This window comes from Leptonychotes weddellii, chromosome 1, assembly GCF_054177405.1.
Source record: "Leptonychotes weddellii isolate Sample4059 chromosome 1, ASM5417740v2, whole genome shotgun sequence".
Taxonomy (NCBI): domain Eukaryota; kingdom Metazoa; phylum Chordata; class Mammalia; order Carnivora; family Phocidae; genus Leptonychotes; species Leptonychotes weddellii.
Window position 1 is genome coordinate 85,007,728 of NC_138369.1, and position 10,205 is coordinate 85,017,932.

The window sequence follows — 10,205 nt, forward strand, 5'->3', positions numbered from 1 at the left end:
AAAATGTAAGTATTTATTGTCCCACAATTCATGAGGGTACACAATCTTATCCCTAGGGAGTTTATCTCAACAAAGTTGCAAAATGTTGAGTCAGTCTTATTAATTGGTAAATCATTGCTTATAAAGAATACCAGTCCTGACTGGACCTTAGCACACATTTGCAAACTGTAAAACACCACGGCACCCACAGATACTGCTTGACAAAGAAACATCTGAAATATCATTCTTCACAAATAAATAATACAACAGAATAATCTCAATATGTAGAATGCTTCTGTGAAGTTTTAACTGAAGGGATTGTTTGGCAACTGTGCAGTTAATTTATAGATAATTCAGTTTGGGTCCTGAAAAATCCAGATCAACTATTTATACTGATTAGGCTGAGTAATTACTGAATCATCTCTTCTCAGAGTCACTGAGTTTTTGTTTCCCACATGAAAACTTTATATACTTATATACTTCAAGGCAACCTTGAAACACAAGGCACTGATGAAGAAAATGAGTTTTCACTTTCTCATACAACTTTCTTCACCATAATTTCCTCCATATAATTCTTAATGTTTCCTTCCTTGTTCCCTGAACAGGTAGAAAAAATGGCTACAAAAGCATTCAGCAGGATTCTAACAAAAGCCCCATTTCATTTCCAGTTCACACCTTCTTTTAATTTATTCATTCAAGTATTTGGTCATAAAGTCTCGCAATCAGATTCGTTTTACCTTTTCAACTACATGAGATCTCCACTGAATGGCATAAGAATTTCATTTTACAGATGACAAAAAGTCAGTGATTTAAAAGACAAAACAAACCCACAACCACCAACAGTGGTTGGTTTATAGTCATCTTAAGTAATTATCTCATACTCAAGGGTCAATAGATGCTTTAACATAAACATGGCTTTCCACGTTGGTGAGTTCAGGGCCATAAATTTTTTTTTCTGTGATAAGAAGCAGTGTTTCCAGTGCTATTTGCCTTTTTTGTCAAAGACATACACACCCCATGGCAAAAACTGTAGAGCAAGAGTCTCAAAAGGATATTTTGGCTTTGTCATGGCTATATTCTAATTGCTAGGGGCTTAAATAGTGTGAGTATTAGAAGTTCCAAAGCCACAGTCTGTGAAGCTGATAGCAGAAAATGCAATTTAATTTTTAAACATTCTCACTGAGATAGCTCTTGGAGAACTCCTCTGGGTTTTTTTGTTGTATTTATTTTTTTGCATGCAATCTCTAGTTAGCCTGTGATCAGAAAATTACAAAAATGTGATGCCACATCTGTAATCTTAAATATAAGCAATCTATCAATCACTGAAAAATTTCCAGCCAAAACAAAACACCATTCTGAGCTATATTAATTTAAGGTTGATTGTCCTTGCAAGAAGAGTGACTGTGTAAATGTGTAGATAAACTGTGTGGAGGGTAGTTCAAAGCTCTGAGGCTCTTCCACCCACAGAGTAAAAAAGGGAAGAGGTAGAAGGATTCACCCCTGGGGCACTCTGATGTCATCAGGTCTTCCAGATACGGTCAAACCAAGGTAGGGACTGAGTCAGGAAGTAGGACGCAATCAGAAGGGTGTGGTACCCAGAAGCCAAGTGAAAAGAGTGTGTTCAAGGAGGAAGAACTAGTCAGCCGAGTCAGGTGTGGCTGCTGAGCAAAGGAAGATGACTGAGAACGGGCCACTGGGTTTATCAACCAGAGGTCACTGGTGACTCTGACAAAGCTGTTTTGGTGAGGCAGCAGGGATAAAGCCCGGCAAGAGAAGGATCAAGAGAAAATGGGTGAGAGGAATAGGGACAAGTTTTTCAAGGAGCTTTGCTGGAAAGACGAACAGAGTAATTTGTGGGTAGCTGGAAGAGGGGGTGGGGGTCAAGGCAGGATAATTAAAATGGGCTCTATTAAGGTTCGTTTGCATGCCAATGGGAATAATCCCACAGGGAGGGCAAAATTGATAAAGTAGGAGAGAGGGAGAGATGCTGGAGAATGTCATTGGGTAGGCAAGGGAAGATTTGCTCTAAGGCACAGATGCGGGGGGCGGGGGGGTGTCCAGCCTTAGAAAGGAGTATGGACCATTGTGCCTACTGAGAGGAGGGAAGGCAGGGGCAGGTGGGGTTGTAGTGAGGCTGTGAGAGCAGATGAAATTTTTCTTTTGTGAAAGAGAAAACAAGGTCATCAGCAGCAAACATGGATGTGAGAGGAGCTATCAGGAGTCTGAGAACAGAGGAGAGGTGTGTAAACGGATTAAGGAAGTATAGCAGGAGTGTCAGGAGTGCTGAGGGCCCACTTGAGGTACATAAACTAAAAGTGGGACCGTTCTGCATGGGGGGAGTGGTCTAAGTTTGCCAAGCAAGGACTATGAAGAGAGAGCCAAGAGAGTTGAGGATGTAGGCAGAGGAGTGACCATAATGATGGACCATGGACTCTAAGCTGGGTAAGGACAGAAATCTCGAATCAGTGGGGTGAGGACAGTAACCTAGACTGTGGGGGAGACAGGATAATGCAGTGGAAGTGGGTGGCAGAGGAACAATGGAGTCGGGGGGAGCTGCAAGACCCAACAGGATCCTCCACGTAGATACTGAAATTACTATGAATTATGACAAGGATGAGTGTTGAAGACAGTGACAGCAAGCCAGGGGCTAAAATTTACAAGAACTGAGGAAAACTGCCCTGGGGTCTTTCTGCAACAAGATAAGCAAAGAGGGGCAAGGAGGGCAGTCTTGTTTCACTGGTAAGTTCTCAGTTCTTTGGCACTAAGAAAGTTCTGTTGATTCCTTTCTGTGGTCAAGCTGGATACTCATTTCCAATGGGATAAATCGGCATATGTTCAGCACTAGGAACAAGGTTCCATCATTGAAATTTTGAACACCTGTTGATCCCAACAACATCCCCAGGCAAAAACTCTTTGGAAGGAAGGATGCAGAGATCGATACCAGTTGTGGGTCTACCGTAACCAGAAACAAATACTATCTTGCACTGAAGGCCAAGAGCAATCTATTGCAGGGGAGATGCATACTGCAGGGAACCCTTTCAAGACAACACAACAGTTGTTATTCATTTTAATGTGAGTAATCAAGATTATCTGGTGCCCTGGGATGTGAACTTTGCTTAGAGTTCCTAGACAGTCACTCTCAAGGACTTTGTAAAGCATATTCTCCAAAGGTGACCCCTCCACTTGAAGAATCTACAGTCTTTACTCTCAATTTTTCTTTGTTAAGGATATTAAAAGAAAAAAAAAATATATATATATATAAAGATAGAGTAATATAACAAACACCTAGGTACCAGCCATCCAGAATTAATTATTGTTAACATTTTGTCAACACATTTTTAATGTCTCCTTTACTAAAATAAATCATTTTCAAATAAAATGAGGTTTATTGTCCCCATCCCAGGCCCCATTTTCCCCTTTCTCAGAAGCAACCATTGTCATAATTTTAGTGGGTTTCCTTCTGTGCCATTCAAAATACTTTTATATAAATGTGTATGTATTCACGCAAAATACACAGTCGTGTTTTTGTGCCTGTTTTAAAAATTAATGAAAATGGCGGGCGCCTGGGTGGCTCAGTTGGTTAAGCGCCTGCCTTCAGCTCAGGTCATGATCCTGGAGTCCCGGGATCGAGTCCTGCATCGGGCTCCCTGCTCAGCAGGGAGTCTGCTTCTCCCTCTGACCCTCCCCCCTCTCATGCTCTCTCTATCTCATTCTCTCTCTCAAATAAATAAATAAAATCTTTAAAAAAAAAAATTAATGAAAATGGCATAATGCTGTACATATTCTCCAGCCTGGGCATCCTTGAGTTTTCTGGGTGAGGAAGAAAAGAAGGGGGAGAAATAAAAATAAAAACAAAAACACACAGGGGGCACCTGGATGGCTCATTTGGTTAAGCGGCCAACTCTTGATTTTGGCTCAGGTCATGATCTCAGGGTCCTGGGATCGAGCCCTGCATCAGGGTCCACGCTCAGTGCGGAGTCTGCTTAAGGATTCTCTCCCTCTGCCCCTCCCCTTGCTTATGCTCGCTCTCTAAAATAAATAAATAAATAAATAAATAAATCTTAAAAAACAAAAACAAAAACTCATAGGCCCTTCACAAGCTATTCCTTCTGCCTAGAATACTTTCCCACTTCTGCCCCTCTGTTGCTCACATTAAGGGTCTCAGTTTCAAGGTCACCTCTTCTTGGAGGCACTCCCAGACCCCAGCTCCTCCTCCCAAGATGGGCTCTGCCCAGTGAGCATCCTGCCCCTCGGGTCCCTGAGCATGAGTGGCTCAACCCACTTACTCCCTGTCTATTTTCCCTGAAAGATGGAGGTCAAGGAGGCAAGGCTCCCTCCTGCCTTGGTCACTGCTGCATCCCAGCCTCTGGACAGTGCGTGGCCCCAGGCAGAGGGGCATCATGAATATGTGTTAAGTGAAATGAATCTGCCAGGTGCTAAATGAAACACCAGCTTCTTTTGCACAAACCCTGGACAAGGCACCTACTGGGCCCTCCACCTCTCGTGTCCTAATATCTCCTACCCCCATTGGCAGCAGAGTTCCAGAAGGCTGCTCTCCTTCTTGGGTCATTGTTTACAAACAAAAGAAGATGCATATCTTTTGGGAAACCTTCTATTTCAAATCTCCTGTAATGCTAATACTTAATGCAGAAACTCCATTAAGATGCTTTTTTTGGTGGCAATGGAGAAAAAGCTGCTGTTTTGTGAGATTATATTGACCAGGGGATTCATTATCTGCCTGTAGAAAAACAATTCTATATTCATGTTTTTTCCTGTCAACAGCTGAGTCCTGTGTGGGCCAAAGCCTCGTGCTGCCACAATGACCTCAGCTCACCCCACAGCCCCGGACATGTCCTTACTGTCACAGCCAAGTCTCTTGATGCCCGTTCCCAAGCTGCTGCCAGAGAACCACCAGGGCAGGTGCGTTTTAAGCTGATGGTTTGCATTTTCAGGATCCTAGGAGCACAATGCAAATAGGAGGGCAGCCTCTTTTGTATGGAATCGATTTCTGTAGAAATGGTAACTCTCCTTTGTGTCTGTAGCTTTTCTTCCCCCTAACACACCATTTACTAATTTGAGCAAAAAGATCTGTTTCTGCAGCATGTCTGATTTTTTTTTAAAGCCATCATTTCAATTTTCTAAGACTGCCCTCCTCCATAAACAGACCTCTGGGATGGCATGCTCTAAAATACAAGGCCGCACGTTGTTCACATAAAGTTCAAGAGGCACAGCAACTTGGTGTCATCTCACATATCTCCCCAAATGTAATGCAGAGAAATTTTTGTGCACACTATGCACAAATATTTGGCTCTATTTCAAGAGGGGGATAAATCAGAAGCTTACAAAATCTTATTCATGTATATTCTGTGTATATTTAAATACTTTGTATACTTAAATATTTGAAGAGGGCATTTTATAAATGTTTGGAAAATAAAACATACATTTTGATTAATGGAAATAACATGTGATGTTTTGAACATTTTGGGGGCTGGGGATTGGTAATTTCACCAAAAAAAACCCTTTACACTCTCATGTCTGGAAGAAAGGAGGATACCCCCACCTCAAGCCCAGCCTGGTGGCACCGGTGGACATTAGGTCACACTCCTCTTGCTGTGAACTGTCCAAAACTTGCCCACTGTGCTTGGAATAAAATCCTCACTCACTGTACACACTTAGCGTATATCATGGGCCAGATATTTTTCTAAGCACTTTACACATGATTTCTTTTAATCCTTTACAGCCACCCTATGAACTTGATATTATTAGCCCATTTTACAGGTGAGAAAACTGAGGCACAGAGAGGTTAAAGCCCTGCATGATATGGCCCCTATCTCTGACCTAATCTTTCCCTCTCATGCAACCATTTGGCTGTTCAAGGATCCCTCCTGTTCAAAGACCCACCTCAGGGGCTTTGCATAGTTTGGTCCCTCTGCTTGGCACAATCTCCTCCCGAATAATCATGTGTCTGCCTCTACGTCATCATTTAGGTCTCAGCTCAAGTGCTGCCTTTCCAGAGAGGCCTATCCTGAGCCCTCCAGTTGCTTTAGATCACGTAGATCACATAACCATGTTATTTCTTTATAGATTGTCATCTGTCTCTCCACCAGAATGTAAGACCCAGGGATCAGAGCTTGTCGACAGCTAGTTCAGTGCCTGGCTATTACAGGAGTTCAAAAAGTAGTTATTGAATCAGTAACTGGGATCCTTATAATCTTAATAAATGATTAAAAAAATGAGTGCAGGCTACAACCCCTATTACTAGCACATGTATTTATACAACAACGTAAACTCACTTACAGATACAAGGCAGGCAGTGTTAGAGCCCTTACAGGAAGTTAGAAACAGCTCAGAGTGGTTACGGTGACTTACCTAAAGCCACCCAGCACATCAGTGGCAAAGCCCAGCTCTGACTTCCACCCAACTGTGTTTTCCATGGCCTGACTGTGGCAGAGACTGAGGAGATGCTCAGCAATCTTGTTTTCTCTGCCTGGGCACACAGGAAATCAACAGTTCCCAGCCTCCACTGCAATTAGGCTGGGGCCATTGACTGGCCCCCAGTCAACGGCCCGTGGGTACAAGTGATGCACACACCTCCAGGCCTGGCCACAGAACGTCTGATGCAATCCTTCTGCAGTTCTCTTTTCGCTCTAAGGAGGGAATTCAACGGAGGAAAATGGAACGTTCTAGGAGACGGCAGAGCCACAGAGGAGCTAATGCTCAAAGGACGGCTGCCCAGGACAGCCATCCACCTGCAATGGACTGTGAAGGGAGCAAGAAATAGCCATTTGTTGGGTGAGGCCACTGAAACCTGGGGGGTCATTTGTTACAGCTCTGCACTTTGTGTTAATAACCCTGATTAACAAATGGATAGTGACGTTCACCTGCTATCCTTACCCAGCAGCGCCCTGACAGGCAACTGTGGAGACATCTTTGTTCTTTTTGCCGCGTATAAATTCTATACGAATCAACGCTATAATATAGCCATCCAAAGAGCAGATAGTCCCGGGCTGCTTGAACAGCAGGGGAAGCAACAGGCAATTTGGAGCAATCGCAAAAGTGAGTAAAATCAGCTCCACTGAGGTACATCTGTAATTTCAGTGGCCCCTGCAAAAGTGTAACTCATACCTCTGGCACCACTATCATGACCCTCTGAGTCCCTTATGTGTAGCCGGTCAGCTGGGGTGACACGGCGATCAGCAGCCGTGAGTGCTTCTTGAGCTGAGAAAAGACGTGGACCTGTTAGCCAAAGGCTTGGCTGTGAAATGAACGAGAACCTGGGCTTCAGATTATGCCTCTTTTGCAAATGCTCCCTAAGGGTGAAGACGAAAATGTCAGAGGCGAAATCGAGGCTGTGGTGGCGCCACCCAGCACCGTTGAGGGTTACTGAACTCAAGTCTGCCAAGAGAAAACACAAGTGGGAAACACTGGAACACCAAAGCAGAACCCAGAGCAACGGGACCCCTGAGATAGTTACAGCCAGGATGGGGGGACAAGCGATTGGGCAATGAGCTGCGGTTTAGGTCTTGCTTGGGGGAGGAGATAAAGTTTAAATGTAGAGTCCCATAGTCCCGTCCCCACCTTGTCCATGGGCATACGTTCCGAGAGCCCCATTGGATGCCTGAAACCTCGGATAGTACAGAACCTTTTCTACACTGTTTTTTTCTATACATACATACCTATGATAAAGTTGAATTTATAAAGCAGGCACGATAAGGCATTAACAACAAAAACTCATAATAAAATAGGACAATCATAGTAATAAACTGCAGTAAAAATTAGGTGAACATGGTCTTTCACAAAATATCTCATTGTATTGTATACATCCTTTCCCTTCTGACCATGATGTGAGAGGAGAAAATGGCTGCATGAGGAGAGGAAGGGTGGGGGACGACCCTGGAGGTGCGGCACAGCCCTGGGCTACTGTCGGCTGCTGCTGGGCCATGGCTGACTGTGGGAAACTGCGTGAAGCAAGGCTGCAGGTAAGGGGGCACTACTGTGTTCTCTTCACAGAGGCGCATCTTCCGGTTTTCCTGTGGCTGGTATCGCTAGGACCCTACTCTGGATGTAAGTGATGACAAATCTGAGCAAGGTATGCATTCATTGTCAACTTCCTTGAAAACTGGACATTCACTACTTGATTTTCATTAAAAATGGGGAGCTATTTGTTCCCCAAAGGGTTTACTGCAAAATAAAAAAAGCATTACCAAACAATAAAATTTTTTTTTTTTTTAAAGATTTTTATTTTATTTATTCATGAGAGACAGAGAGAAACAGAGGGAGAAGCAGGCTCCCAAGGAGCGGGAAGCCCGATGCGGGACTCGATCCCAGGACCCTGGGATCATGACCTGAGCCGAAGGCAGACGCTTAACCATCTGAGCCACCCAGGCGCCCAAACAATAAAATTTTTAAAAGCACTGCCACACGATAAATATTTATAAAACAAAGAGCTGTAAATTCATACCAAGCAGTAAGTAACAAAACCACGGTAGCAAGAGCAGTCAGACTATTCCACAGCAGGGCAGCTCAGCTTCCATGGCCCAGCATCTACTTCTTGTATAACAAACCTATACTTCCCATGTTGTCCACTGAATCAGCCAACGGGTAGCCTGGCGGTGCGCGGCGTCTCCCTGCCCAGCGTGCAAACCACAGCAGCACCAAACACTTGTCGCCCCTCCCCCCAAGACAGGAACCTAGTGGCCGACGCCCAAGTTGTTTCATGTGATTTGTGTGTGTCTTAAATGCTGTCCCTGAAAGGTGTTCATTGTATCAGGCAAAGATGTGAGTTCTCACAGTTGTCTTTCACACTTAACCATGTGTTGAAGAGAGAACTGTGGGCACCGCATATGTGCATGATACACTTCTAGACAAGACCAGAGCAGAAGATGTGAGTTCAAAGTGAGCTCTACCAAGCCCATCCTAGATTATTTTTTTTACTTTTTTAAAATTTTAAATTCAATTAATTAACATATAATGTATTATTAGTTTCAGAGGTAGAAGTGATTCATCAGTCTTACATAATATCCAGTGCTCTCCTTAATGTCCATCACCAATTACCCCATTCCCCCGCTCCCCTCCACTCCAGCAACCATCAGTTTGATTCCTATGATTAAGAGTCTCTTATGGTTTGTCTCCCTCTCTGATTTCATCCTGTTTTATTTTTTCCTCCCTTCCCCTATGGTCCTCTATTTTGTTTCTTAAATTTCACATATCAATGAGATCATATAATTGTCTTTCTCTGATTACTTATTTTGCGTAGCATAATACCCTCTAGTTCCATCCACGTCGTTGCAAATGGCAAGATTTCATTTTTTCAATGGCTGAATAGTATTCCATTGTATATATATACCACATCTTCTTTATCCATTCATCTGTCGATGGACATCTTGGCTCTTTCCACAGTTTGGCTGCTGTGCACATTGCTACTATAAACATCGGGGCGCACGTACCCCTTCAGATCACTACGTTTGTATCTTTGGGGTAAATACCCAGTAGTGCAATTGCTGGGTTGTACGGTAGCTCTATTTTCAACTTCTTGAGGAATCTCCATACTGTTTTCCAGAGTGGCTGCACCAGCTTGCATTCCCACCAACAGTGTAAGAGGGTTCCCCTTTCTCCACATCCCCGCCAACATCTGTCATTTCCTGACTTGTTAATTTTAGCCATTCTGACTGGTGTGAGGTGGTATCTCATTGTGGTTTTGATTTGTATTTCCCTGATGCCGAGTGATGAACATTTTTTCATGTATCTGTTGGCCATTTGGATGTCTTCTTTGGAGAAGTATCTGTTCATATCTTCTGCCCATTTCTTGATTGGATTATTTGTTCTTTGGGTGTTGAGTTTGATAAGTTCTTTATAGATTTTGGATACTAGCCCTTTATCTGATATGTCATTTGCAGATTTGGCTTTTCCCTCCTTTAAGAATGATTTTTCAATAGTCTCTTATTTGGAAACAGTTTAAAAACTGTTAAGAGAATTTCTTCTTGGTCTTGTTGGAGATAGGAGGTGAATAGATGAAGGATAAGTTCCAGTGGCCACAACTCTTCTTCTTTATCTAGTATCTCATTTATGTAACTCTGGGTACATTCATCCACAAATAGAAATGCCCTCCAAAGAAAGGACAACCTCTCAAAGTGTGGCAACACATATGAGCATATATTTTGTTCAGCTCAAGGCCTGTTACAAACTAACTTTTTAGTGTCAAAAAATAAAATGGTGTAAGGCAAGTA

At 43.2% G+C, this 10,205-nt stretch overlaps 1 protein-coding gene across 1 annotated transcript in view; it reads right to left on the bottom strand.

Annotated features, from left to right (window-relative positions):
- PCOLCE2 (procollagen C-endopeptidase enhancer 2) overlaps nt 1-10,205 on the bottom strand; it is a 68,519-nt gene that overhangs the window by 27,773 nt on the left and 30,541 nt on the right. The window lies entirely within an intron of this gene.